The 27,075-nt window shown below is 41.9% G+C and overlaps 1 protein-coding gene across 11 annotated transcripts in view; it reads right to left on the bottom strand.

The window, feature by feature from the left end:
• Positions 1 to 27,075, bottom strand: part of Celf2 (CUGBP Elav-like family member 2) — an 842,930-nt gene that overhangs the window by 551,122 nt on the left and 264,733 nt on the right. The window lies entirely within an intron of this gene.

Here is a 27,075-nt window from a genome sequence, read left to right as displayed (position 1 = left end):
ATTTAATGTCCTTTGCATAAATTCTAGGGTGTGGTTGCATCTATGGGAGAGTTGTGCCTCATCTGGGAGTTTTTAAAAGTCCAATGTCTAGAAAGAAACTGAAATAGACCTTCAGAGGCTGGCAGTCCAGTACCAGTGTTCTTTAAATTTCTATGAGCCGAGTACCACTGTGCTACACAGGCTTCTTTACTGATCACTGAGGAGAGGACTGGCCACAGCTCAAATCTAAGTCAAATGAATAATGTAAGTTTTGCATTTGAAAATAATCCTTCCTAAGCTTCGTCATGCAAATGCAGTAGAATGCAACTTGACAAACTCTAAGACTATATAATTAAGAACTTCCAATTGCAATGTTTTTCAGTGTGTTCAAGTGCTTTGCTTGGAAGTTTTCCTGGAGCCAACACTGCTAGTATGATGTCTGGTAGTAGAGATAAGGGCATGAGGAAGGCCCTTATACATGTGGGGTCCCCCCTCTTCCAGGTAAGAGGACAGAGGTAAGGGCTAGCCAGTGGCAGAACATCCAGCTTGGGTTACTCTCTGAAGGTTTTAGTGGTGAGGTGGGTCAATAATGGCAAGTCCTTCAAGATCATATCTACCGCAAGGGCTGGTCTGAATCCTGTTTCCTTTCTGTTGCCATGTGAAACAACCACCACCTCATGCTCCCACTTCTGCAGCTGCAACTCTTCCAACAAGCTTTCCCAACGCTAATATTAATCCATCGAAACTGGGAGCCTAGATGAACCTTTCAAGTGAGATATTATATCACAGCAACATGAAAGTAATTAGCGCAGGTGGAGTCCCCACTGCATCTCCAGTCCTCCAGCCTCATGCCTGTTTACTTTTTTTTTGTTAGATACATTCCTAGTTCAATCATAGATCATGGGTTATGCAAGCCAAGAAACCTCAAAGCCTTACTTCAGGAAGTAAGGCCTTCAAGATGAGAGCCTGAGGGAAAGGGGAAGACACAGGCTACCACTTTCTGGGTATCCTATACGTGCTGTTTGTTGGCAAGGGTGAGGAGGGTACCCTGAAGTTTAACTGTGTCGACTTGATTTGGCTACAGCGTGCCCAGATTCAGCCATGCTTCTTGGCACATCAGAGAGAGCAAGTCCAACAAAGATGAACATTCTAAGTGGTGGACTCAGGAGGTTGTCCTCACCAATGCAGGCAGACATCACTTCATTCATTGATCACCTGAACATAACCAACAGTGATACAAGGCTGTAGCAGGAGATAAAAAAGAAGCATTTGCTCCCTATTTTATGCATAACTGTGATGGAACATTTCATCTCAAATGCTATCAACTGTTCTTGGTTCTCTGGCCTCCTGATTTGGACTCAATTCTACCACCAGCTTTCCTGGAACTTTGGCATGTAGATGATAGGTCTTGGATTTAGGGATTCTTCAGCTTCTACAACCATATAAACCAATTTCTCCTAAGAAATCCACCTCCTTTCTCTATTGTTTCTGCTTCTTTAAAGAATCCTAAGACAGACCCGGCAGACTATCTTTTTTTGATAAGTGGGTTCATTTTCACAAAATGTTCTCTTTGATAGAATTATTTGCTTTCTTAACATTTCTGGGATGACTTGGGGAGAGGAGAATGTTTTATCAACAGGCATGTTGCTTATTGAAACCTGCTGAGCCCCAAGTGAAGCAGTTACTGGAGTCTGTAATAACCCCAACTTAATACCACTGACGGGCTAAGCTAATTAGAGTCGTGTTGATGTGCTGGGTTCAGGATAATGGTGTCACCAGCACTTGCAAATCCCAGAGGCTACAGCTGTGTGAGTTCCTTGGTTGGGAAGGATCTCCCTGCTGTTCTCACACACTGTGGCCTCAGATGGGGATGGGGGAAGATCCCTAGAGTTCCCCACTCTACTGTGACCCTGGCAACTCCACAAAGCACCAGCACCGAGCCTCTGCTTCACAACGCCCAGGCCCGCAGGGGTCATTCACTTTTGTTCACTCCAGATGTACATATGCCTAGGACTGGGTGAGATTGGAAAGCCCCACTCTTCCTTTGACTCTAAACTTCACATCAAAACCAAAATCATTAGATAACTTAAATCCTATTAGATAGCCAAAATATATGATAAAAAGAGTTTTGCTTTGTTTTCCTCAAAAGAAGTATGGGTTGTTCTGTTTACAAAGAACAAAGCAAAATCAAACAAAACCACAAAACTCACTAATGTCAGACCTTCAAGTGAGCAAAGTTATTAAATCCACTCATTTCGATCTTACCTTCAACCTCACCCTTATCCACTCTGACTCTCAGCCCTTAACAAACCTTCTTCCAATGCTATGGGTCTTTGGAAGTGATTTCATGCCACAGGAGGATTAAAACCTTTTTTGGATTGAGGCTGAGGCTATGGGTAAGAGTGTATGCCCAGCTTGGGTGAGGCCCTGAGTTCAAAAAGTTTTTATACACAGCTTTAGACTGATGATCCCATTTTATAGATAAACACATAAGAGTAAAGAGTATAAAATACCATAGTTCTCAATATTGAATGCACCTTAGGATTTGTGTGTGTGTGTGTGGGGGGGAATACTTTAGATATGCTAATACCTAGATCTCCTTTCAGAATATTTGAATTCAAACCTGGAGACATGAGGTCAGGAGGAAAATATCCTAGCTGAGGATGCTGAGAATCAGAATTTGTGAACCTTGGGTTGTATGTTCATGAGGGTTCAGTTTGCTACCTGTGGGGTCCGGCCTCATGCTTCCTAACAGAAATGAACGAAGAGGTACAGGGTAGGGAGAAGGAGGAAAGAATAAAGGAATAAGCATAGAAGAAGAACCAAGAAGGTTTGTAGAAGGGTAATGAAAGAAGCTGGTGGCCCCTCGAGCCACGCTCTGGCTTAACTCAGGGTTTATGTTTATGAAATGTATGGCTCTCATTTTTGTCTCTGGCTCTACATTACCCATATGCTGCACTTGCTTAATTGACTGTGTAGGAAAAGACCTTGGCAAAGAAAGCAGGGCAGAAGTAGCTAGAATTTTTGGCTTCTGGATTTTGTGCCTGTTCCTGAAACCATTGATATTCTACTATTGGCAAGTATTAAGTGAACACAGTTGGGATCAGGATCCATTCTACGAGTGTAAGGCTTGGAGAGAGGATTTAGTACATATAGGCAAAGACAACGTGAATGATGGGCTGTTGAGATGGCTCAGCACGTAAGGGTGCTTGCCACAAAGCCTGACAAGCTTGGTTCAGTCCCAGCAACCCACAGAGTGGAAGGAAAGAACCAACTCTTGCAAGGTCTCCTCTGACCTCCATATGCATTCTGTGGAGTGCATGTACACACACAGACACACACATGCACACATCAACAAGGGTAAATGAAGTAAGGACTTGGAGTTAACTGCATATTACCTACTGGGCTCTTAATAAATGCCTTGTAATGAGTCCTTGGTATATGTCTGATCCATGCCTGGTGTGTGTGTGTGTGTGTGTGTGTGTGTGTGTGTGTGTGTGTGTGTGTGTATACCAGAGGTTCATATTGGGTGTCTTCATTCACTCTCCATCCTCTACTCTATTTTCTTAGGTGGCAGAAATATATCTCCTCTCAGATATATATATATACACACACATATACATATACACATCTATGTATATATATCTCTTCTCACCGACCCTGGAACTCAGATTTGGATTGGCTTGCCCAGGAAACTCCAGATCCTCCTGTCTCTACTTCCTTAGATTACAGGCACACAATACCATGTTCAGCTTTAAATGGAGGTGCTGGGATCTAAGTCCCAGGTCTTCACAGCTGTACAGCAAGCATTATACTGACTAACCCATCTCACCCATCTCCTCTTATGTCCTTTTACCTACCTGTGCTATCCATAGAATACCATAAAGAATTACAGTTTTATTAGAGAAACAAACAATGGGTGGTTTTTTTTTTCTTTGAGACAATCTAAACCTCAGCTCACAACACAGGAGCGCAAAACTCCTTTTCTTTAAATTTCATTTAACTTCCCGCAGGGTCTCAGATAATTTTCACTTAAATCTAAGTTAACACATTGTTGTTTTTTTTTTTTCTCCTTTTTCCTAGGCTAGGTTCTGGGAAATTACAATTACTAAGGTCTGTGGGCAGGAAGTTTACCCAATGCTTGTATTTCTGCTTGGATATGGAAGGGGTAAGGCACCAGCTGCCTCACACGCTTGCCTACCTGGTTCCTCTAGGGTGACTGGCTCCCTCTATTGGGACACAGCTCCTGGCAATCAAGTCACCCTATCTTTGTCTATGAAAGTGGGACTTTCCCCAGTCCCTCACATTCCTCGTCCACTGTTATGCTTTGACTATGAAATATTTCCCCAAGGCTTCTGTGTTTGGACACTTGGTTTCTGGCTGGGAGCACTGTTTTGGAAGGTCATGGAACGTTTAGGAGGTGGAACCTCACTGGAGGAAGTGAGTCAACTATTGGTGGGCCTTGGGGTTTTCTAACTGGGCCCTACTTCCTGTCCACTCTCTGCTTCCTGACAGCGTGCAGCGTGACCGGCTGCCTCTCACTCTTGCTTCCAAGCTTTCATGCCATGGTGGACTGATTCCCTTGAACTGTGATTGATATTTCATTACTCAATTTCTCCTTGCCCTGTGTTTTGTCATAGCAATGAAGAAAGTAACTTATCACCCACTCTCTGGCCAGTTGATTCAGCTCATGCTGGTCTCTTTCTAAATGTAATGAATGGAGTTCTTCCATCTTGGATCCAATTGTGGCATCAGAAGTCAAGCTTGTTTTAAAAAATATTTATTTTACTTTAGGTTACGTATATGTATGCATACCTCTGTATGTAGAAGTCAGAAGAAGGCTTCAGATTGCCTGCAGTCAGAGTTACAAGTGGGCATGAGTGACCCAACTCGGGTGCTGGGAGCCAAACTCGGTTTCTTTTTAAGAGCAGCAAGAACTCTTAAATTCTGAATCAGCCATATGAAGCAGGCTTTTGTCCTATTTTTGTAGAATTTAAACAGGAAGCAAAGCCATGAACTTGCCAAGTAGAAATGATATATGTCCCAAATGCTGTGTTAGCAAAGAAATCTGAGAGAAAGGAGACATATTCTGGGCAAGAAATACCAAATAGTTCCTAATGAGTGGATGTATAGTTACAGCCAGGTGGGGATAAGAAATCAGTTTGGAGACAGAGGCAGGAGGAACCAGATCACGGAGGACTACAAGATCATGGTTGAGACTTCAATTCATTATCAAGAAAATAAAGACTAGGGCAGATAACCACTTATGGATGCAAGCAGGGAGCTAACAAACTTTTTCATGTTAGAAGTAATTGTCCTGATTGTAAGATGAGACATGGACAGGAAAGAAGTGGGTTTTGGGTGGGAAAACCAGTTAATGAGTGTGCCATTGACACATGTAAGGAATGAAAGAAGATATTGAGATAGCTGTGGTAGGAAGAATGGACAGGCTGGGCAAAAAGACACTGCGAAGGTAGACAGAACCTGCATAGAGTGGCTGACTTGATGAAGAGTGAGCGAGAGAGGCAGGTATGATATCTAGGTTTCTAGCTTGATCAACATTATTTATGGTACAGTTCTTAAGTCAGGAAGCACAGACTGAGGGCTGCTTTGGAAAGATGCTTATGGATTCAGTTTGGCAGCTGTTAAATTTGTAGTACCCAGAGATATCTTTGTAAGGGTGGCAGATGGGGCAACTGTATTCACAGACCCAGAACTTAGGACAGAGACCTGGGATGAACCTGCAGGATGAGAATCATTAGCATATCCCTAGCATATGGAAGTATTATAGCATAGAAGTGAGTTACCTCGTTTGGTTGCATGTAAAGTAAGGAGAAATGAAGGCTGAAAACATAATAGAAGAATGCTAACCACTAACACCAAAGAGAAGCCCACGAAGGAGACTGAAGAGTTAGGATGGAATTGGCAACATCATGGAGCTCAAGGAAAGAGCATATTCACAGAAGAAGAGAAGGCAATTTGGTTAATCAACATTGTGGAAAACAGAGTACAGAGGACCTAAGCTTACCATGGACATGTTGACCTTTGCTGGATCATCATCAGAAAGAAAGACAGCAGGAGCCAGAAGGCAGCTGACCACAGAGCTAATGGGACACAGAGAGCCATTATCCACCCAGTTGTGAGGTGTTATTGCTTACCATTACTCTTTGGTTCCTTGTCTGTGATCTGCTTCTTAGGATAGTCATATTCTTTGGAGAAAGTTCATTGTGCCATATAGCTTCACTATCCTGTTCCTTGTCTGTCTGTGACTCCATCTCTCTCTGCATTCCCCTTCAACCTATAGGTGTCTCCTTCCTTCTCATCTGAGTAGAATTCCTATGGCAGGGCCTTTGCAACAGCCCCTTCTCCTAGTCTCGCTCCTTATATTCTAGGTAGACAGATAGATGATATATATATATATATATATATATATATATATATATATATACATACATAGATGATAGATAGATAGATGATAGGAAGATAGATAGATGAAAGATAAATAGATGATAGATAGATGGAGAGATGATAGATAGGTGATAGATAGATTATAGATAGATGATAGGAAGATAGATAGATGAAAGATAAATAGATGATAGATGGAGAGATGATAGATAGATGTTAGATAGATGATAGATAGATAGATAGATAGATAGATCAATTGCTTGATAGATAAGGAATATAAGGAGAGAGAGACTAGACTTAGAATTCATTTACCTGAGAAGACTTCCCTGAACAACTAGAGAAAACAATGCCACTCTGTCAGACCTTTCTTCACCTTCTGCCTTCGTCACTTTTCTTGTCACTGTGACAAGTAAGCAACAGGAGTAAACGTAGGGAAGGTGAACCAGTGTTTACTTTGGTCCACAGTTTGAGGGGACACAGTCCCTCATGGTGGGCAAGGCACAGTGGCCAGGGCATCCCTATCTGAAGTGGCAGGAGACTGTAGCACTGCTTGTTACAAATGAGGAAGCAGAGAGAAAAATCAGAGTAGGTTTTTATAGCAGCCTGGCTAACGCTTCAAAGGCCTGCCTCAGTAAAGGTCTGCCACCAGTCAGGTCCCACCTCCTAAAGGCTCTGTAACCTCCTAAGACAGAGTCAACATCTGGGGACCAGGTGTTCACACATATGAGCCCTTGGGAGGATATTTTAAACTCAAACTGAAATACTTTCTTAAACGCATGTCCTGTTCAGCCTCGTCATAGTATCTACCAGCTCTGTGCACTGGTACATTCATTTATGTGTCTACATTTATTGTATGTCTTCTTTCAGTTAATATGGACCCTTAAATTCAGGGACCTTAGCTGTAGTTCCAATACTGAAAAGAGTCCAAAGTAAATGTTCAATAAATATTTCCTGGGTGATTGAATGGCAGGAATAATACTTAGCGAAAATCCTTCAAAACTGTTACCAGGGAGGGGCTGGTGCACAGTAGAGTGCTTGCCTGGCTAGCAAGCATGAGGCCCTGGGTTTAGTCCCTAGCACTACAGAAAAAAAATATTACCAAAGTTATTGGGAAGACCAGGTGTGATGACACAATCCTGTATTGCTAGTGTTTTTTAGAAACATCTCCCAGACAACACTAATATATAACAAATACAATGTTAGTGTGACTATAATCTATAACTTAGAGTATAATGTATAATGATAATATAAAATCCATTCAGAGCAAATAGAGTCATGTTCACCAAGTTCAATCTCAGCACACTTGCCTAGTCACAAGACTTAATTTCTTCAGTAGCTTGCTTTTTACTGATGCAACATGCTAAGCTTTACATCAGAAGAGTCAGCACACGTACACAGGAATTTTAAATCTCATAATGAAACCAAATGGAATGAAAGCCTTCTGTGTGACGTTGGGAGGATGCAGACAGCTTTCAGTTAGAATGAATGTGTCTATTTCCACCATCAACACCTTCATCCACATATATTTGCTGTGTACTTATGTATCAGTGCACAAAGTGATAAGACCTTCAGAGCATCGCCTTCAAACACATATAAACCCCTGCAACAGTCTTAAAAAGGTACAATATAAAATGTGTGTGGGAAGGGGGATTAGTTTTCCTTTCTGATTTGTCATTTTTCTAGAAACTTTCCCCATATTTATTTAGAGAGATGCCATCTGCCTATCTATCTATCTATCTATCTATCTATCTATCTATCTATCTATCTATCTATCTACCTATCTATCTATCCATCCATCCATCCATCCATCCATCCATCCATCCATCCATCCATCCACCCATCCATCTATCCATCTATTTAGAAAATTTACTTTTTTCCTGACAACTGGCTCGTGCTGCTAACAGTAAAGGCTAGACCAGCATGTGTTGGGCTGTTTTGAATACCCTGTGCTGCTCTTCCATTCCCATATGGCATATAAGCCTTTAAAGGTATACATTCTAATAAAATGTTACTCATGGTGCTGAATTCTCCTCTACTGTATAGAAATTAAAAGCGGCATCTCTCTGGCTTAAAGCTAACTTTTTATGACTCCCTGGGTGCTCTCTTTTTTATCTCCATTCTTTTAATATGTTCAAATAAGTGAGTTTTCTTTTGACTTGACACATTTTCACATATGTTGCCTTGATCTTTCGCATCTCTTACCCAGATGGGAGCTTTCCTAGGAAATAAAGGACTGTGTTTAATTATCTCATGGGGACAATTTAAAGAGGAATCCATAGCTCCTCCAACACTCTGCCTCCAGGAGAAGTAAGGAGCCATGGCGAGTTCTCTGCTTTTGGCTTTTGACAGAGACTTCTCCCGGTCTCAGTGGCAATGGTACCATGTCCATGTGTTTATTTGAGTGCGTGCCAAATGCACCAATTCAGATCCTAACTTCACATTGGGACCAGGTTGTGGCACATGGGTGTGCTTACTACAATGATGTACTTTGCAAAATTTTAATTATAAAAAAAAATAAGAGATGAAATTTCAAGTGAAAACTAATTTTCAGGTATTTTTAATCATATAAACTAAGTGTCCACATATATTTGGGAATTTAAAGTTGATGTTTAAAAATCTTTTTTGGAGGGTTTCTGGTTTTGTCTGTTTTAGTCCCTTTCTTTTAGGAGAAAGAGAGAAAGAACATAAAGTTGAGTGGGGGAAGGAAAACATGATCAAAATACATTTTATGGAAATTTTTTCAGTCAAAAAAAATCTAGAATGAGAAACTGCATGTTATGGCTGAAACTAAGTTTAAAGAATTTAGGAAACTTACTCAAAGTTATGGTGCCGGCAGTGGTAAGACCAAGATTAGAAGGTGGTTCTTCAGATTGCCTGCTGTGCGTGCGATAGTGCATTTCCAAGTTCCACTGCAAATGGAACCACAGGGGCTGGAGAGGTAGCCCAGTAGCAGAGCTCTTGCCTACCATGTGTCCATGTGTCCTGGGGCCCTAGGTTCAGCACTGAAATCAGAACCAAACCCCCAGAACTTCAGAGAGCTTCTAGGTTAATCAGAATTGATTTTATTCTTGAATATAATAATATTTCTGGCTAAGGTACAAGATACGATTCAGTTGAAGACCTTTTCTCTGAATAGTCAGTAGTCACATTAGTAAAGTTCTATTCTATTTTGCTACAGTATGTGATACATGTTTTTGTAAAAGAGTTTCCTGTCCTGTGGAATCCTGAAGTCAGAGAACAAATCAACAGCATTGTGTGCTTTGGAAGACTTTGACACACAGACGTATATATCTATATCTATATCTATATCTATATCTATATCTATATCTATATCTATATCTATATCTATATCTATATCTATATCTACTATCTATCCTATCTATCTTTCTTAGGGTTATCACTGCCATGATGAAACACCATGACCAAAGCAATCTGGGGAGGGAAGGGTTTATTTGGCTTATGTTTCCACATCACTGTCACTGAAGGAAATAAAGGCAGGAACTAAAATAGGGAAGGGACTTGGAGGCAGGAGCTTATGTGGAGGCTAGAGAGGAGCGCTTCTTACTGGCTTGCTCAGTGTCTCATGCTCAACTAGTCTTATTATACAGCTCAGGCCCACCTGCCTCAGGATGGTGCCACCCACAATGGACTGGATGCACATCAATCACTAATTAAGGAAATGCCATATGCCGCCTGTGGTGGGAGAGGGAGCTGACCTTCCCTCTTACCAGCTGCTGCACTCATGAACGTGGACCTTGCGCTTTGTCTGGGCAACACAGTAGAGCTGACCCTACTGACGGGAGTGCAGGTGAACTGGTCTGAGAACGTGAGTATGGAGATCTGACCCTGCCCCCCTCACCTTCCGTAGGTGCTGTGGGCAGGGGAAAGATGCCCTCTACCCACTCCTCACCACCTGTGGCCGGTGGGAGAGCTGTCCCTGCCCCTCACCAACTGTAGCGCTCAGGAGAGTAGTCCCTATACCTTGCATGGGCAACACAGTAGAGCTGGCCCTGAAGGTGTAAGTGTGGGAGAGACGACCCTGAGGGTGTGAAAACAGGTGAACTGGCCCTACTCCTTGCTCATCCATTCCAGGGGTGAACTAGTCAGGGCAATGCTGGAGAGCTTACCCTGGTGGTCAAGACAGGGGAGAGCTGGCAGTTTGGCTAACCCTGCAACTACCTAGGCCCAGAATCAGTACTATGAGTTGACCAGTCCCAACATCCACCCCATCTATGATCTGCTGGAGCACATGAAGGGGCTGGTCCTGTATATCCAAAGCTGCAGGATCTCCATGACACAGGGCAACAACAGGATATCTAAGAGGAGTCCCAGTGAGGGCCTAGCATTGATTATATAGCAGTAACACGAATTTCAAATGGTCTTATTAATAAAAACAAACCTGGTGCTAGTTATTGGGGTGAATGCTAGAAGACCAGAGAAGCAGAACAAGCCACATCCAACCTCACCTTGCCAACTTCTCAGCTTATCTCATTTCCTCAAACTGGAAGCCTCTATGTCCTCATCTGAATGGATCTCAGCTGAACTGCTGCTCAAAAGCCTAAAAGCTTAACCAGCTCTAGTTCTTGGTCCTCATGTCTTATATACCTTTCTGCTTACTGTCATCACTTTCTGGGATTAAAGGCATGTGGCAGCATGCCTGGCTGTTTCCAGTGTGGCTTTGAACTCACAGAGATACAGACGAATTTTTGCCTCCAGAATGCTAGGATTAAAGGTGTGTGTGCCACCATTTTCTGGCCTCTATATCTAGTGGCTGTTCTGTTCTCTGACCCCAGATAAGTTTATTAGTGTTCACACTATATTGGGGAACACAATATCACCACATATAGCAGAAACCAGAGGCATCCAGCCAGACCAATAACTCTTTGCAATGAGCACTTGCATGTAAAGATATATGGATAAAAGGGTTTACTTCATGACTCACTGTGTCACACTACGACTTCCATGACAATATTTTTGCTCTTCATTTTTGTTTTGGGGGGGATTACAAGAGCTGAGGGCAGATATGAAGAGACAGGAAATGAATGGGATTGAGATGCATGATGTAAAAGACACAAAGAAAATAAGTAAAAAAGTTTAAAAAAAAGAAAAGAGAATGCCATAAGGCTTGCCTGCAGTGTGATCTTATGGTGACATTTTTTTCAATTGAAGTTCCCTTCTCTCAGATGACTATAGCTTGTGTCAAATTGACATAAAACTAGCCAGCACACTGTCTTCTATCTATCTATCTATCTATCTATCTATCTATCTATCTATCTATCTATCTATCTATCTACCTTCTATATATCTGTCTATATAATCTATTTTCTATCATCTATATAACATTTATATATCTATGTTCCATCTTATTTATTATTTACCATCTAGCCATCAATTATCTATGATCTATTTATTTATCTTAACTGTAATCTATAGCTATCATCTTTTTTTAATCTATCTACCAATCATCTATTATTTTATTTATCCTCTCTTTGTGTGTGCCTTTCTTTTTCTGCCTGTGTCTCTATCTCTGGACTTGGTTAGCAGCAAGTGTCTAAAATCAATATCGTTGATTCCTGTCTGGGAAGGATACTAGGACAGCACCCATGACTAGAAGAACTTTCAAGAACCTAGATCAGGAACTCCTGTCATTTTTGTTTCCCTGCATTTGGCTTCATTTTATAAACTCTTTCAAGTATCTGATCTGGGAACATGGCCACAGAGCCTGACATTTACGCTCTGTTGGCAACACCATTGTAAACTGTGGCTTCCATATCTATTCCTAAATCTCTGAGAACGTCTCCATTGGGATGGCTTTCATCATGTATTCTGCTCTGTCCAGAGGAAAAGGACTCTGAGGCTTCGGAGGGTTATTTCCAGTTGGGTAGGGTAGCAACACAATGAGAAAGCGGGGAACGGGCAAGCTTTACAGAGAGGCGATCAATCAATCACAGCCAATTACACAAAAAAGTTATTGACTTGAGGAGCTGGGATGCTTATCTCTTCTCCCATCTCTCTCCATGAACTTGCCTTTTAAGTGGAGGTATTTGCAAAAATTCAGGCACCCAGACCTTATCTCAGACCCGCTGAATTAGGATTAGTGTCCGAATGGAACCATAGGGTGACTCTGTTGCATCCCCAGGCTAGAACCTCTCTTTTAAGTTGGTATCAACAGTATGTGTCCTGAGCTGGATAACGTATCAAATACTCTTTAGCTGTCAATATCTTATCACAAATTAGTCCAATCACAGGTTACTCTAATTCACTTAGCTAGATTCAAATGCATAAGAGACATAATTTAATAAGGACCAACACAATTTAATGAAGAAATGAGGAATTAGGGCTGGCACTAATGGGGTTCCACTGTAGGAGAGAGAGCATTGCAGTGGGGCCCTATGTGGACATAAACCAGCTCGACTTCATATTCCATATTTTGGACTGTTTAATGAGTCTACCTTTCTGACACACTTGTATGTGTTCTAGCTCCTCTTTAATCTCATATTTCCACTTTGTGGCCATCCAGTTTGCTTTAAATACATTTTAGCTAGAATTCCTTTCTCCCATTCTAGAGCATTGAAGCCACCCAGTAACCCCTTCCTCCTAGTGCCCTCATCGATTGGGGCTTGTACTCTCTATTAGTCCCATAGTTTACTCTATTCTATCCAGCTTACCAGCCACAGCTTACTGGTCAGTGATTGTCCACCATATGTCTCTTATTCACCATGTCCCTGAGAAAATTAGGGCAAGCTGTCCTCTAATGTCATATTTATCTGCATCCAGACTTACATCTTTCCTTACCTGTTTCTAGTCTCTGAAAGCAGCTCTCTTCTTACACAGACAGCACCTTTTCTTCCTTCAGACATTGGGTCCTGGGTCCCCCATGAATCCTTTTTTTATTCCTTCCTTTTTGGAGAATTCTCTTTGTCTACCTTCTCCTAAGACATGAGATTTATTTAAGAATATGTTTGTGATTCATCCTTTTTTTTTTAGACAGTTACCTGGGTGATCTAATATATTCAGGTCAAAGTTGACATTTCTAGATCTGGGCTTCTTTCTGCACCCATAGTTGAATATTCCCAGAGACTTTAGTGCTAATATATCCAGACATGATTGTATCATCTTTTCTGCTAAGCCCACATCCCTGTATATGCTGCTCCCATCATCTCTTTAGGGACAGAAAACCATCAAGTTAGACAGTACATGTCTGTTTACCTCAATCTCAATGTCCCGCTGACTACAAAATCTTGCTGAAGCCACCACTAAATTGTTTCTTTGTCTCTAACCCTCTGCACTAGTCTTTCCATCACCATGGCGCACACTGGATACAACTTAGAGGGGGGAACAACACATTTGGGTTCCCAAATGCAGAGGTTTCAGCCTATGATGGGTTGGCTTAGCTATTTTGGGTTGTCGTTAGACAGAACATCATGGATGGGTAGGGAGGAGTCAAACTGCTCACTTCATGGCAGCCATGAAACAGAGGGAAGTTGCTGGGAAGAGGCTCAGGATAAGACATGCTCTCAAGACACATGTTTCCTCAGGATGAACTTCCTCTCTCCCCATTTCCTAGTAAGTTGATCAGCTATGAACTTATCAATGGAGTAATTCCTTGGTGTGGTTAAAGGCTTCACCATTCAAACATTTCTCAGTTGAATTACCAGCTGGGAACCATGCTTTCATCACATGAACTTTTGGGGAACACTTCAGATACAAATTACCACCCTCAGTAGCCATGTTACTTGCTCAGATCTTTATCATCCTTTGCTTGGACAGTTTCAAAAACACTACAATTTGTCTCCCTATTGCTACAAAGCAATTAGAATAATATAACTGAAAGTTAATTCTGTGATATTCTTATTTAAAAAATCTAGTAGGCAAGTTGATATCACCTACTGAATTAGGAGCAGATTCCTTATGGTGATTAAAGGTACCATGCAATCTATTAGCCACTTGTCTTTATGTGCCACATTTTCTGCAAGTAACAGGACTGATTGTAGTTTCTGTATGTGCTGTTTCAGTCCTGAGCCTTGATATAGGGATTTTCTCTGTTGAGGAGGATTTTTCCATCAACCTTTTTCTTCTCTTTTTCCTCTTTCCTCTTTCTTCCTTCCTTCCTTCCTTCCTTCCTTCCTTCCTTCCTTCCTTCCTTCCTCCCTCCCTCCCTTTCTTTCTTTCTTTCTTTCTTTCTTTCTTTCTTTCTTTCTTTCTTTCTTTCTTTCTTTCTTTTTCTCTCTCTCTCTCTTTCTTTCTTACTTTTCCTTTTTTCTTTCGAATGGGCATGTGTTTGAGTGTAGGCACATGCCATGGCACACATGTGGAAGTCAGAGATCAATGTTGTAGAAATGGTTCTATCTGGCCATCTTTACATAGATTCTAGAGAATCAAATTCAAGTCACCAGGGGTGCATGACAAGTTTGCCCACTGAGTCATCTCAACACCCACCCACCCTCATCAACCTATCTTGACCAACTCCTACCTAGCCTTCTAGATACAGCCTAAAAGTTACCTACTCTTTGAAAACTTCACCCCCTCTCCAGTTTGGGAGAAATGTCAAAATTTGTGATGATCTTCTGCCAACCTGTATATTTAAAACAGGGCCACAGCTCTACTCTCTACATCCTTACCCCACAGCATAATGTCAAGCTTATGGTAAGTGTATATATCTGTCAAATAAGTCGGTTGATCTACCACAAACCTAAGGAGGGAAATATTAGAAAGTCAGCCACAAAGATGTCTACAGGACCCCTATGATTGTGGGTCAGGTGAGTTGGCACAAAGCATGTAGAGGACTGTCATGCCCAGCAGAGAGGATGCACTGCAGAGGATATTGTCAAGACCCACATAAGCAGGAGGACTCATTTCCATAGCCTGTATCTTTAGCAGTTTTAGTGCAGGTGCAGTGGGCCCATAAACAGTAGCTATGGAAACAGGGATGGAGACCAAACCTGTGTCTGATAGCATGTGTTCTCCCAATGACTGATTTTGCTCCCATTCCTACTAGACACCCCACCTTTCCACAGTAAGGCACTATTCCTCACACAGAACAGCCAGGCACCTGTGATAAGCTGCAGCAGCTTCCTGGAAACCTGATGGAAGCAGCAATCCGTTCTGCTTAGGTTCAGTATGTTCACCATGTATGATTCTCCTGCCTTCTGTTCAGAGATTTATTCTGTTTATCTACACTGTATAAGATTGTCTCAGAAACAAAGAAAGCACAATGGCCAGATTGTGGACAAATCCTCTTATTCTAAGTTACACTTCATCCAGCAACAGTCAGCCTTATACAACAATTAAATGTTCTATTGAGGATTCAGCTAGGACACTAGTTTGAGGATGTCCTAGTTAGCTTTAACTGTCAACTTGGCACAGTCTGGAGTCATCTGAGAAGGGGATTCTCAATTGAGGGATTGCCTAGATCAGATGGACCTATAGGCATGTCTATGGGGGGAGAGGGTTGTCTTGATTATTAATTAATGTAGGAGGGCCTGGTCCAGTGTGGGTGGTGTCATTCCCTGAGAAACTGGTCTCGAGCTACAGAAGAAAGTTAGCTAAGCATGAGCCTGGGAGCCAGCAAGCTGTGTTCGTCCATTGCTTCTGCTTCATGTTCTTTCTTGAGCTCCTAGACTAACTTCTTTCAATGATGGACTGGAACCTGTAAGGTGATGTAAATCTATTCTTCCCCTAAGTTGTTTTTGGTAAGAGTGTTTTTAATCACAGCAACAGAAAGGAAACTGGAACAGGGTTTGTTTGCTAGGTGAGAAGTGTTGGGGAACCATAGGAGAGAGGATTGGTACCTCTCACCATCTGTGACCTAGAAAGCCAACTAAACAGTCTGTGCTTCAGTCTCCAGCAAGCTTAGCTTCTATCAGCTTAGACATTCTAGTTTCCAGGACGGGTGGCTGGGCCTTTTGCAGAGGGGCATGTGGTTTCTCGGGTGAGCATGCTAGAGACTAACAGAGCAGTTATTATAAATTGCCTTTCCCTTTTGATCTTGGCTGTCATGAGGGCCTGGGAGAGCTGCTGCACAATGAAGCAGAGGACATTTCAGGCCACTAGGTTAGGAACCATGCCTATTAAGATCAGGAAGATAGGAACAAAACACATGAGCAAGTAGCCTTGTTCAAGGAAGGCACAGAATTTAGAAAATGAACTTGAGTGTTTCCTGGTGCTTCCCTGCTGCCTGATGAGGATGATACATGATAGACTGACTACCTCAACCACAGGAATGGGAAAGGACAACCAATTTTCAGGGATGAAGGCCTAGCATAGCCTAGCTGGCAGGTGAATTATACAGAAGAGCCCTGGGACTTGCAGAGCCTAAGAGAATTTAGAATAGGTGGTGGAGGCTTCATGGCAAGCATGTCCCCAGGCCCAATGGCATAGGAAAGACTGCAGTTCTTTTAATAACCTATTCATTTTAGCTCTCAGATACAGAGGCTGGCTTCCTTCTTCACAAGAACTGGTTGGTTTCTCTATCAGGGCATCTCTAGGGCACCAAGAGATTGTAATAGGGCACCAAGTCTATTGTAACAGGGCCATCGGTGCAATTGAGGGGCATGGAGACTATAGCAGATGCATCTTTGGGTCTTCCTACCTTTGTCTATTTCCTGGCTCTGGCCATTTGTGCTGGTCTGGCCACTGCTTTATAACCAACTCCACATGGGGTCAGGCCAGCATCACTTCAAGTAAGTGGTACCCAACAGCGCTATATAAAGTCTTCCCACTAAGCACCTCCCACCTTGAAGCTTCTATTTTTATTTTTATTGTTTTTGGTTTTTCGAGACAGGGTTTTTCTGTGTAGCTTTGTGCCTTTCCTGGAACTCACTCTGTAGCCCAGGCTGGCCTCGAACTCACAGAGATCCGCCTGCCCCTGCCTCCCGAGTGCTGGGATTAAAGGTGTGTGCCACCACTGCCCAGTTGCTTCTATTTTTATAAGAACTCAAGTAAATGGTAATTTGGGACCTTCTCAGAGCAATGCTTATGTATCTTACAGACGTTCAGGATACTCATTTCATGAAGTGAACTTTGATCTATTTTTAGCATTTAATGGGAGCTGGCAGTTACATTGTTCCTCCTCTCCTGGAGACACTGTCTGAAGTTACAGTTGATCATATGGAGTTTTGGACATCAGTCCCATAAGATCCAGCCATTGGTAATATTAGATGTGGATCCCTAAGGGCGGCCAGGTTGGCAGTAGTAATTCGCCCTTGTAGTGGCTTGCACTCCCTTTTCTTTCCATACTTCTTGCCCCTTAATCCTGCTTTTTGGGGATTGTACTTCCTACAAAAAATACTACACAGAAGCTTTTGCCTCAGGCTTTGCTTTCTGGGGAGCCCAGCCAAAGCAGAATTCACATAAAAATGCAAAGACGTGGAGCAGAGAGATTTAGTTCATCCTGAAGACGCACAGACTGATGCTAGGAAGGCAGCAGAGGGGGCGGGGGGGGGGGGGGGGGGGGGAGGCGGCGCGGGTACCAGCGCCGTCTGGAACACGGAGGAGACTATTTTTGTCCTGGTTGTGTTACTTCCAGTTTTAAAGGTAGAGCACTGGTGTGATGATTTATAAGATTGTTAGAGAGGATGACATGAAGAGGGGGGAGAGTAAGCTCGAGCGATGTGACAGGGTCAAAGGGCGGCCCTTCAACGGATGCTTTTTCTGCCAAGCCTGCCGCATTTTCCTCTAGAGCACTGATCCTTGGCCTCCTTCTGGGAGACCTGGGCTTTGTGTGTCTTCTTAGAGGGCCTCTCCTGCAATGTACAGAGCCATTCTATTGTTGGACTAGGTTTCCAGGAGTCACCGTGTGGAAGTTTGAAGTGTCCTGCCGTAAGCGTGTTTGTTTAGACTTCCTCTGCATGTGGAAACCCTGGCTGGACAGATGAAAGTAATTAAGGGCAAAAGCTTAGTACGGAGCACCTGAATTGCCAGATGGAACTTTTTGTGGAAAACATGCTTTTTTTTTTTTGAAAAAGAACAAAAACGAAACGACAACAATAACAAAACAACACAACAGCAACAATTCAAAGTAGCTTTGATCTGGAAGTTTTGAATTTTCAAACGTGAGCTGTCAGAGTTTTATTGACCATGCACACCATAAAGCCGGGCTATAAACAGCCTCGCAGTGAAACATGTTCACCTCCCCAGAGTGCCCCACTGGCATCCACTTCCCCTTCTGGATTTTTACATGACCCCAGTTGCTTTGCTCCTAATAGAAACAAATGGTTGAGTGAACAGTGAAAGCAGGAGGCGCAGCCAGTCTGTGGGTTACCATTTCAAACTCTGTCAGACAGCAGGGCAGCAGGAGCCACTAATTCACTCCGTCTACAGTGCCGTATCCATTAGCACGCCCTCATCCCCGGATTAAATAGTCCAGAGCTCAGAGAGTCACTACAGAGAGTAATTAATGCAGCAGTGCAATCCTCCATGCTTCAGGTGATATGATGGCCCGCCTTACCTGTCACCAATACATATTACAGGAGACAGTCACTTCCCGCTTTGCATTTTTTAATAGTTCTCCTCCCTCTCCATGTTCGAACATTCTCTTTCCAGCTCTATGTTATGCTTTTGTCTGGTGCAAAGAGACTGGCCCTCCTTGTTCCCAGGCTCATGTTTCTTCCTTTTGTTTCACACAACTCTAGAGTTTCATAACTGCATTTTCGTGAAACGATATGCAAGAGATTGTGCACATTTCAGTTTTGCTAGTGTCCACTCTTTCACACCCAGGGCAGCTCGGTGGAGAGTACCAATTCAATCTATGACCATCCAGAGTGGGTTTTCTGGCCTGGACTGCCTGCCCGGGTAGCGGGATCTAGAGCATCTGCATTTCACAATCATGGACTATTGGAGCCTGAGTGAGCAATCTCCATCCCCAAGCACATTACCAAATTCACCTTGCAAGCAAGCTCACAAGGCTCACTACAGGGAGAGAATTGCTTTTGTATGCAGAAAATGGGAGGTGTTGAAAACTGTCCCCAAATGTCAAAGTGCTCAAATGACTTTTTCACAAGAGAAAACCCATTGCTCCACGTGTTTGAATTCGCCAGCAGCTAGCATTTTGCTCTCCATGACATCCGGTCTCATGCACAGTCTCATGTGATTCCTGGGCCTGTTCTCTCAGTTCTATAGGGCAAGTATCTGTCTATTAGGCACAGGGTTTTAAAGGAAAACTGAAGCTCAGAGAGGCTGAGACTGCATATGAAAAACCTCGAGATAAAATCTAGAACTTGTAATATGAAGTTCTAGTACTAACTCGAAACTAAGAATTTCTTTTTCTTCTCTAAACTTTATTTTCCCTGGATCTTTCAGGATTGTTTGCTTAAGGAGTTCAGTGTTTCCACTCAGGGCAAAGTCCCTTGTCACAGACATTAGCTGGGAATCAGCCTGAGACTCAAGAGCTTCCCCCAAAGCTGGAGGCTAGTCTTTTCCAGAACATCCTGGAATACTGTCTCAGATCCTGAGCATAAGTTTGAAACCTTGGTGCCTGTAAAAGTCTATCATAGGTCTAACGCCCTTCTAGGCCCCCAGGTGCTTCAACACCTACTTCTCTCCCCTCTTTACATTCCTCCATGTCTCTTTCCCTCTCCTCCCCTCCCCATTTCCCTTTCCCTTCTGTCCCTCTTTTCTCTTCTCTCCCCCTTCTTCTTTCCTCATTTCTTTCCGTCTCTCTTTCTTTCTGTCTCTCTGACTCATGGGTGTCTTATACGAGTGAAATGAATCAAGGAATAATGATGCAGTGAATTAGAATGAGAGCAGTGAATGAACCAATGCAATGACCAGCTCTTCCTACACAACGGACACCAAGCCAAGCAATGGTGGAATCTCTTCTCCATTCAAGAGCCAGCAGAAGACTTCCAGAACCACATGTACTTGGGGAAAAAGGGGAGGACTGTGGTGGGATGATGAGGGAATCTAAATGGACCAGGAATAAAAGGTTGAGAGAGAGGATGATGAAGGTAATGATGATAAAGAGCTAGTCATGTTTGGTGCTGTTCTATTAGCAATACTGTCTTAGTTAGGGTTGCTATTGCTGTGAAAAGATACCATGACCATGGCAACTCTTATAAAGGAAAACATTTAATGGGGTGGCTCGCTTATGGTTTCAGAGGTTCAGTCCATTTTCATCATGATGGAGAGCATAATGGTGTGCATGCAGATGTGGTACTGGAGTAGTAGCTGAGGGTCCTATAGCTTGCAGGCAACAGGAAGTCAACTGAGACACTGGGAAGTATCCTGGGCATAGGAAATATCAAAGCCTGCCCTCACAGTGACACACTTCCTCCAACAAGGCCATACCCGCTCCACACCTCCTAATAGTGCCACTCCCTATGAGATTATGGGAGCCAATTACATTCAAACTACCACAAATAGCACGACTGTAATGTGCCTTCTCTATATGATTTTAATACAGGCATGCATATTCAGAAAACCATGAAGCCTGGTTTTCTTGTTTTTTTGGCAAGGAAGAGAAGACAAGCATTTAGACTTCTATGATTTTGGTTACTTTTCTGTGTGTTGTTAGGGCTACATGGTTCTCTAGAGGTGGAGGGTCATGCTTGACGGCTTAGTGAATGGTCACTGATGAATGTGGCTGATACCCATGGATGCCTGCTTCATGAAGGGTGAGTTGGGCTCAGCATCTCTATGCCGATGTTTCTCATTTTACCTTGTAGTCATAGCGTGATGCCCTTGGGATTAGCTGCAGTGATGAATTTGCAGGTTAGGTCACAGAATGGTCGGCAGCACTGTGTGTTACAGTCTTTTTCTTCACTACAGTGAAGCAAGGGTCTAAGGACTTCAGATTCTGGCAAGGTTAAGAAAATGTAGAAGACTGTCTGACAACTAAGAGATAGGAAAAGCTCTCTGAGCCGCTTTGCTCAAGCACAATTTTAAAGACAAGTGAAATTATAAGATACACTCTATCGCTTTGGGTGAAATGGAAGGAGGTGTAATTCAGAGGAACAGAGGCAAATGTCATAAAGGGAAAGGTGTTTGCTTTGGGGTAGGTGGCTTGTTTCACTGCACACTATTTAAATGCACTCCAGTCTGTCAATTATGCAATGGGCACCACACCTTATAATTCTTTGTTTACAGGCATGCGATGTCTGAAATACATTTTCCCATTAAGGCTCCAAGGTCAATGACACAGATAATTAACCAGCTGATTTAGTGCATTTAATTTTCCTTGAAGCTTGAACAAGGCACCCCCACCACCCAGCTCAGCCTCGAGATCTATATTCCTAGCAGACAATGGACAGTACTGCCTCTGTAATGGGACACTGATGTGATCTGTGGCTGAGGTTTTGTCTAGCAGCATCGTATGTCTGCTTAAATGATGATGAATGCTGCCTTTGTACCAGGCAGGAAGATGTCATTATGCTAGCTCATATCGCTGACCTCTCAGGGCTTCCCAGTAAGCATTGCCGAAGGGTTTAATGCTGATAATTCCTTACAGAGCTCCAACGAGAATAAAGTAAAAAGGTGAGCCCAATGAAAAGTAAAGAAAGAGCCCAAGGTGAAGCAAAGCTTAGCACACCAAACAGAATGAAGGGAGACCGGCTTCTCCCTCTCCTGTTGGTTTTTCTCTTTCACTCTGGGGTTGTGAGTCTGGTTGTTATTTCTGCCCTCTGCCAACTTTGTTCACTTACTAATATCTGGTCCTGTACTTCACCTATCAATAAAAATAATTTGAAAATCTCTCAACCCAGGGATATTATTTCTGCTTCAACTTATTTCAGGGTACCACAACTCAAAATGAAAATCTGCAGATTGCTGATAGCTATGTCAATATCATCCAACTGCTAACACTTTATTGGTGGTATCTATAGATAAGTGAGGGCATTGGAATCCAATAGATGGAGAGAGAGAGAGAAAGTCTTGAGGCTCAAATAAGTCCATTCTACAAGGGACCTAGTTTATAGACTTTGCTGCTCCATTTTTCAAAGGATCCCTGCAAGTTTTAAACTATAAAACATGCAGTCATCTTGGGACGAATTCTGTGACAGAAAACCACAGGCAACACTGTGCTTGCTCTCTTGCTTTCTTCCTTCCCTCCCTCCCTTCCTCCCTCTCTGCCTCCCTGCCTCCCTCTCTGCCTCCCTCCCTCCCTCCTTTCCTTCCTTCCTTCCTTCCTTCCTTCCTTCCTTCCTTCCTTCCTTCCTTCCTTCCTTCCTTCTTTCCTTCCTTCCTTCCTTGCCTGTTTGCTTCCCTTTATTGCTTTCCTTGAACATTTATTTCATGCTGAAAAAAAGGAGAGTATTTGCTATAATATTGCTTCAAATCACAGGTAAATATTCATCTTCCTCAAACATATTTTAAGACAAACCATTTTATTTTCTGAAAAAAAATTTTTTTCCGAGACAAGGTCTCTCTGTGTAACTTTGGAGCCTCTCCCGGAACTCGCCCTGTAGACCAGGCTGACCTTGAACTCACAGAGATCCACCTGCCTCTGCCTCCCAAGTGCTGGGATTAAAGGTGTGCACCACCACGGCCTGGCTTTCATTTTTACTTCTTATATTTAGGCTACTGAGTCTCTTTTCCTATGTATCTGAATAGAGTAATGCTTTGCTTTATAGCTCACTGCCAGATCACTTGGTTTTGCTGACATCAGCTCAACACACAAAACTAGATGCATGGCTTAGCACACACATGGCCGCATTTCACACATCACACCTGCATCACTATGCTTTACTGTCTTGTCCTGTCTCATTTGATCTTTTCATCTACATACGTGCACACATATGTGCCCATTGTTGTATTCAATGAATTCATTGAGCTGTTTTTTCAAATTATGGTTATTGATTTTTCATGCAGTGAATTATAAAAATTATTGATTCTTCTAGCCAGTGTTTGGAGTCTTGATATTAACACTGTCCTAGCACTATAATACCTAGAAAACTACTAATCATAAGTGAATTTAAAAAAAGTGATTGTGCAAGAAAATAAAATGAAAATGTCAATAAAATGTTATTATGGCAAGCTTATTTAAGTCATTATGAACCATTAAAAGTCAATACATTAGAGACATATTCCATAGGACTCTATTGTCTTCACTGAAGTGGCTCTTGATGTTTAGTAAGAAGAAAAAAATCACTCAACATACAAGAAACAAACTTACGTTTCATGGATTTTATAAACTCAAGATTTAATATAATTTTAATTTCAGACAAGTGAAAGTAAACTGTTTAAGTAAAAATCATGACATTGCTTTCATAGTTAAAATAAATTCCCCCAAACTTCAAATATAATAACTACTCCAAATGCTGTGTCTAACAGTGCATGCCCACATTATGGCACTTAGGAGGCTGAGTCAGAAGGATTATGAAATTAAGGCCAGCTTTTTTTTAATATAACAATTTTTGTTCAGCGTGGACTACACGCACAGACTCCATGTCTAAAAATACAAAAATAATGATTCTACTCCAAATATTTATTTCGGAGATGTTAGGGAAGGATAGTTCTCTTGCCTTGTTATATCCCCAATAATAAAATGATAATAATTGAAAACGTTTTACTAGCAAATTCTGCATGCCAATGGCAAGGGACTGCTATCAGCAATTAGTGATCAGTATAATGACTTTGCATAAAGACTTAAATTCACACAGAACTTTTGAAATGTCTGATGCATTCGATTATTAAATTTTTGGAAAGTGTCATCTTTCCCCGTGAGAAAATATATGGAGATGAAAAGAAATGACATCGATAGTTTGGGGGAACTGCTGTGCTCTTCATACCTCTTCAAGTACACAAAACACATAAGAAAACTATCTTCGATGGCATGCGCCATGGGTTCTTCTCGTATAGACCGATCATATATGTGTGAAATTGCTGTGAGAAAGTAGTCTTTCTTCCTGGAACATGTATATTTGACAAAAGCCAATTCACCCACAGAGATGGCCAGCTGGATGGTAAGTTCAGGTTTTACCGAAGAAAAAGAGAATTTGGATTTGAATTTCAGAACAGTGAAAACAGAGCCAGACCAAGCACTCTGAAGGCAAGTTTCATGACAGTAATACTCGTACTTTCAAGTTTTATTTTTCTTTCAGCATTAAGGATTGGACTCAGGACCTTGCACATGCTAGTAAAATGCTCTCTCACTGAGATACACCCCAGCTCAATGAAGCTATTTCTTCAATGGCCAGATTTTCACTTGTTGATCACTTCAAGCTGAACTAGTGTCTCAATTTCTCTCTAGGATGCTAAAGAACACAAATCAATCTGTTTCCACCCCTCCATGTGTATTGTCTGTGTGGTGTATATACCTGTTAGTGTGAGTGTATGCATGTGTATGGAGGCTGGCGCTGACACTGGATATCTTCCCTTGATTATTCTCTACTTTTATTTTTTGAGACAGAGTCTCTCCTTACACCTGGAGTTCATTGATTCAGCTGGAGTGGTTGAGCAATGAAGTTCAGGTACTCACCTTTCTCTATAGTCACCCCAGCCCTAGGACTAAAGGCATGTGTCATGGTATCTGGCTTTTTGCATAGATCATGAAGACCCAAACTCGGGTCCTCCTGCTTGAGTGGCAGTCCACTTTACCAACTGAGTCACCTCTCCAGCCCAAATTTATGATTTTATATTTCATCAGTTAAGTGGTTAATTTAAAATACTGTTCTAGAACACTGTTAAGGTCAAAACTTACCTCAGAATGTACATATATCCAAACAGAATTTATTTATATTTATTTTTATTAGAAGCAATAAAACATGCTTCAACAAGCAGTAATTAAATTACATCAATGCATTTGACCTGTTGAGGCTCCTGTTCATAAAAAGCCTTCATCTTTAACTACACATTAAAAATACAAATTAACCATTCCTGTTATGCAGGGTGGTCTGTTTCCTAGACATGATAAACTGCTCTTGAATTATTTGCAACAACCTCTGGAGGGGGCTATGCTCTTTGCACAGTCTCACTTTCATTTTAATTTGGAAAATCCAGGGTATGTGGCTACATCTCCAAGGTAGATTTCACAGTTTAAGAGTCAGTGTTCATGTTCATCCTATGAATTCTCCAGAGAAACTTGGGATTTTATTTACAGAACAGACAAATGATACTCTTGTTTAGTTGTCTAACAATAAAAGCTATAATCTATTGACCAACATAATGTTATGTTTTTTTCCCAGTTATTGTCTTTTAGAAAGGACTCTAATCCTAACAGAAGCAAGAGAAAAAAGTCAAGAAGGTGGCTTTCCACTCCTTATAAATAGACAGGACTGAAAGTGAGGCTAGAGAGTATCATATGAGGTCAAGTATTCATTCTTTTTGAGTGAATCACTTTTTAGTGTGTATGTATGTGCATATGTATATGACTATATATGCATGGGTACGTGTGTGTGCGCATGTGTGAGAGCCAGATGACAACCTCTGGTATCATCCTCAAGAACTCTGTCCATGTCCTTGAGACAAAGTCTCTCATAGGCCTAGGACTCACTAATTAGACTAGACTAGGTGGCCAGCAAACCCTAGGGATCCTTCTGTGTCTGCTCCCCTTCTTCCCAGGACTGGAATCTCAAGCATGAACCCTCATGTAGGCTTTAGTGATCCGACTCCAGTCCTCATGTTTACAAGGCAAGCACTTTACTAACTGAGCCATCTTCCAAACTTGTGAGTCACTTTTGCTGTAGATGATAACAAATAAACACACACACACACACACACACACACACACACACACACACACACACACACGGGAAGCATCGCTCCACTCCTGTTCCACACATAATATACATTTCTCTTTTGAAAATTAAAATCCATGAAAATTCAAAAGGCATGACTCATTATCACCAAAGTCAAAGGGAAATAAATTTCTACGGTGTTGGCTTCAAATTTTAATTCCCATTATGACATAAGATACAGGTTCAAAGCACACACAAATACAAATGTTTTACTGAATAACATTTACCTTTGTCATATGAGAGGCACTCAGAGAATCATTTATTCTATAGCATCTTTCATCTAAAAACAAAATAGAGAAGTTGCAATGCCCAGTATTGATTTGGAAACTCATGAAGGGGATCTATCAATTGGAAAACACTGACTTCTGGTACATTATGCATTATTTGTGAACAATTGTGAGGTATATAAACATATGTAGTATTAACTTTTGAATAGTGGAACTAGAAATTTCTTAAACTAGGGATTAGAAGTAGAATGATTCCAAGACTTGGTATTATACTCTAATGTCTATTATGGTGGCTTGTTATTGTGACTTTTGCCGGCATTTTCTCCCCTGGGTAGTATCAGTAAACTACTTAGTCTGAATTCTTTTTCCCTTCTAGACAGTTCTTAAAATATAATGAACATCATGACCTGCTCTGTCATAATGTGTTGTCATATTTGTGGAGCCAGTGGTATTTAGATGTATCAGCCATCCATGTACCTCTGGTGGTGGCATAGCTCACAGAAAGGATTCTATAGTATGAGTGACAGATCAACAATGGTTGTCAAGGACAGAAAACCTCCAGGAATTAAATCACAGGTCAGATTCTCTTCAGGATGGGGGTGGGGAGCTCAAAGCAAATGGAACCGTGGTTTACATTTGGTACACACCATGCTTGAATGCTCCTCTTATCTGTCTCCACTTGATGGTTTTGGGTTTGATACCAGTAGATTAGGTTAGAACAACACCATTGTCAATTCAGTGACCAAAAAGGTCATAATTTGTTATTATGAACACATTCTTTCCAGTAAGGAAAG

The sequence above is a fragment of the Peromyscus californicus genome, unplaced genomic scaffold (assembly GCF_007827085.1).
Source record: "Peromyscus californicus insignis strain IS unplaced genomic scaffold, ASM782708v3 Scaffold_8__1_contigs__length_139910024, whole genome shotgun sequence".
NCBI classification, from domain to species: domain Eukaryota; kingdom Metazoa; phylum Chordata; class Mammalia; order Rodentia; family Cricetidae; genus Peromyscus; species Peromyscus californicus.
The sequence above is the reverse complement of the archived record's forward strand: the minus strand, read 5'-3'. Positions and strand labels throughout refer to the sequence as shown.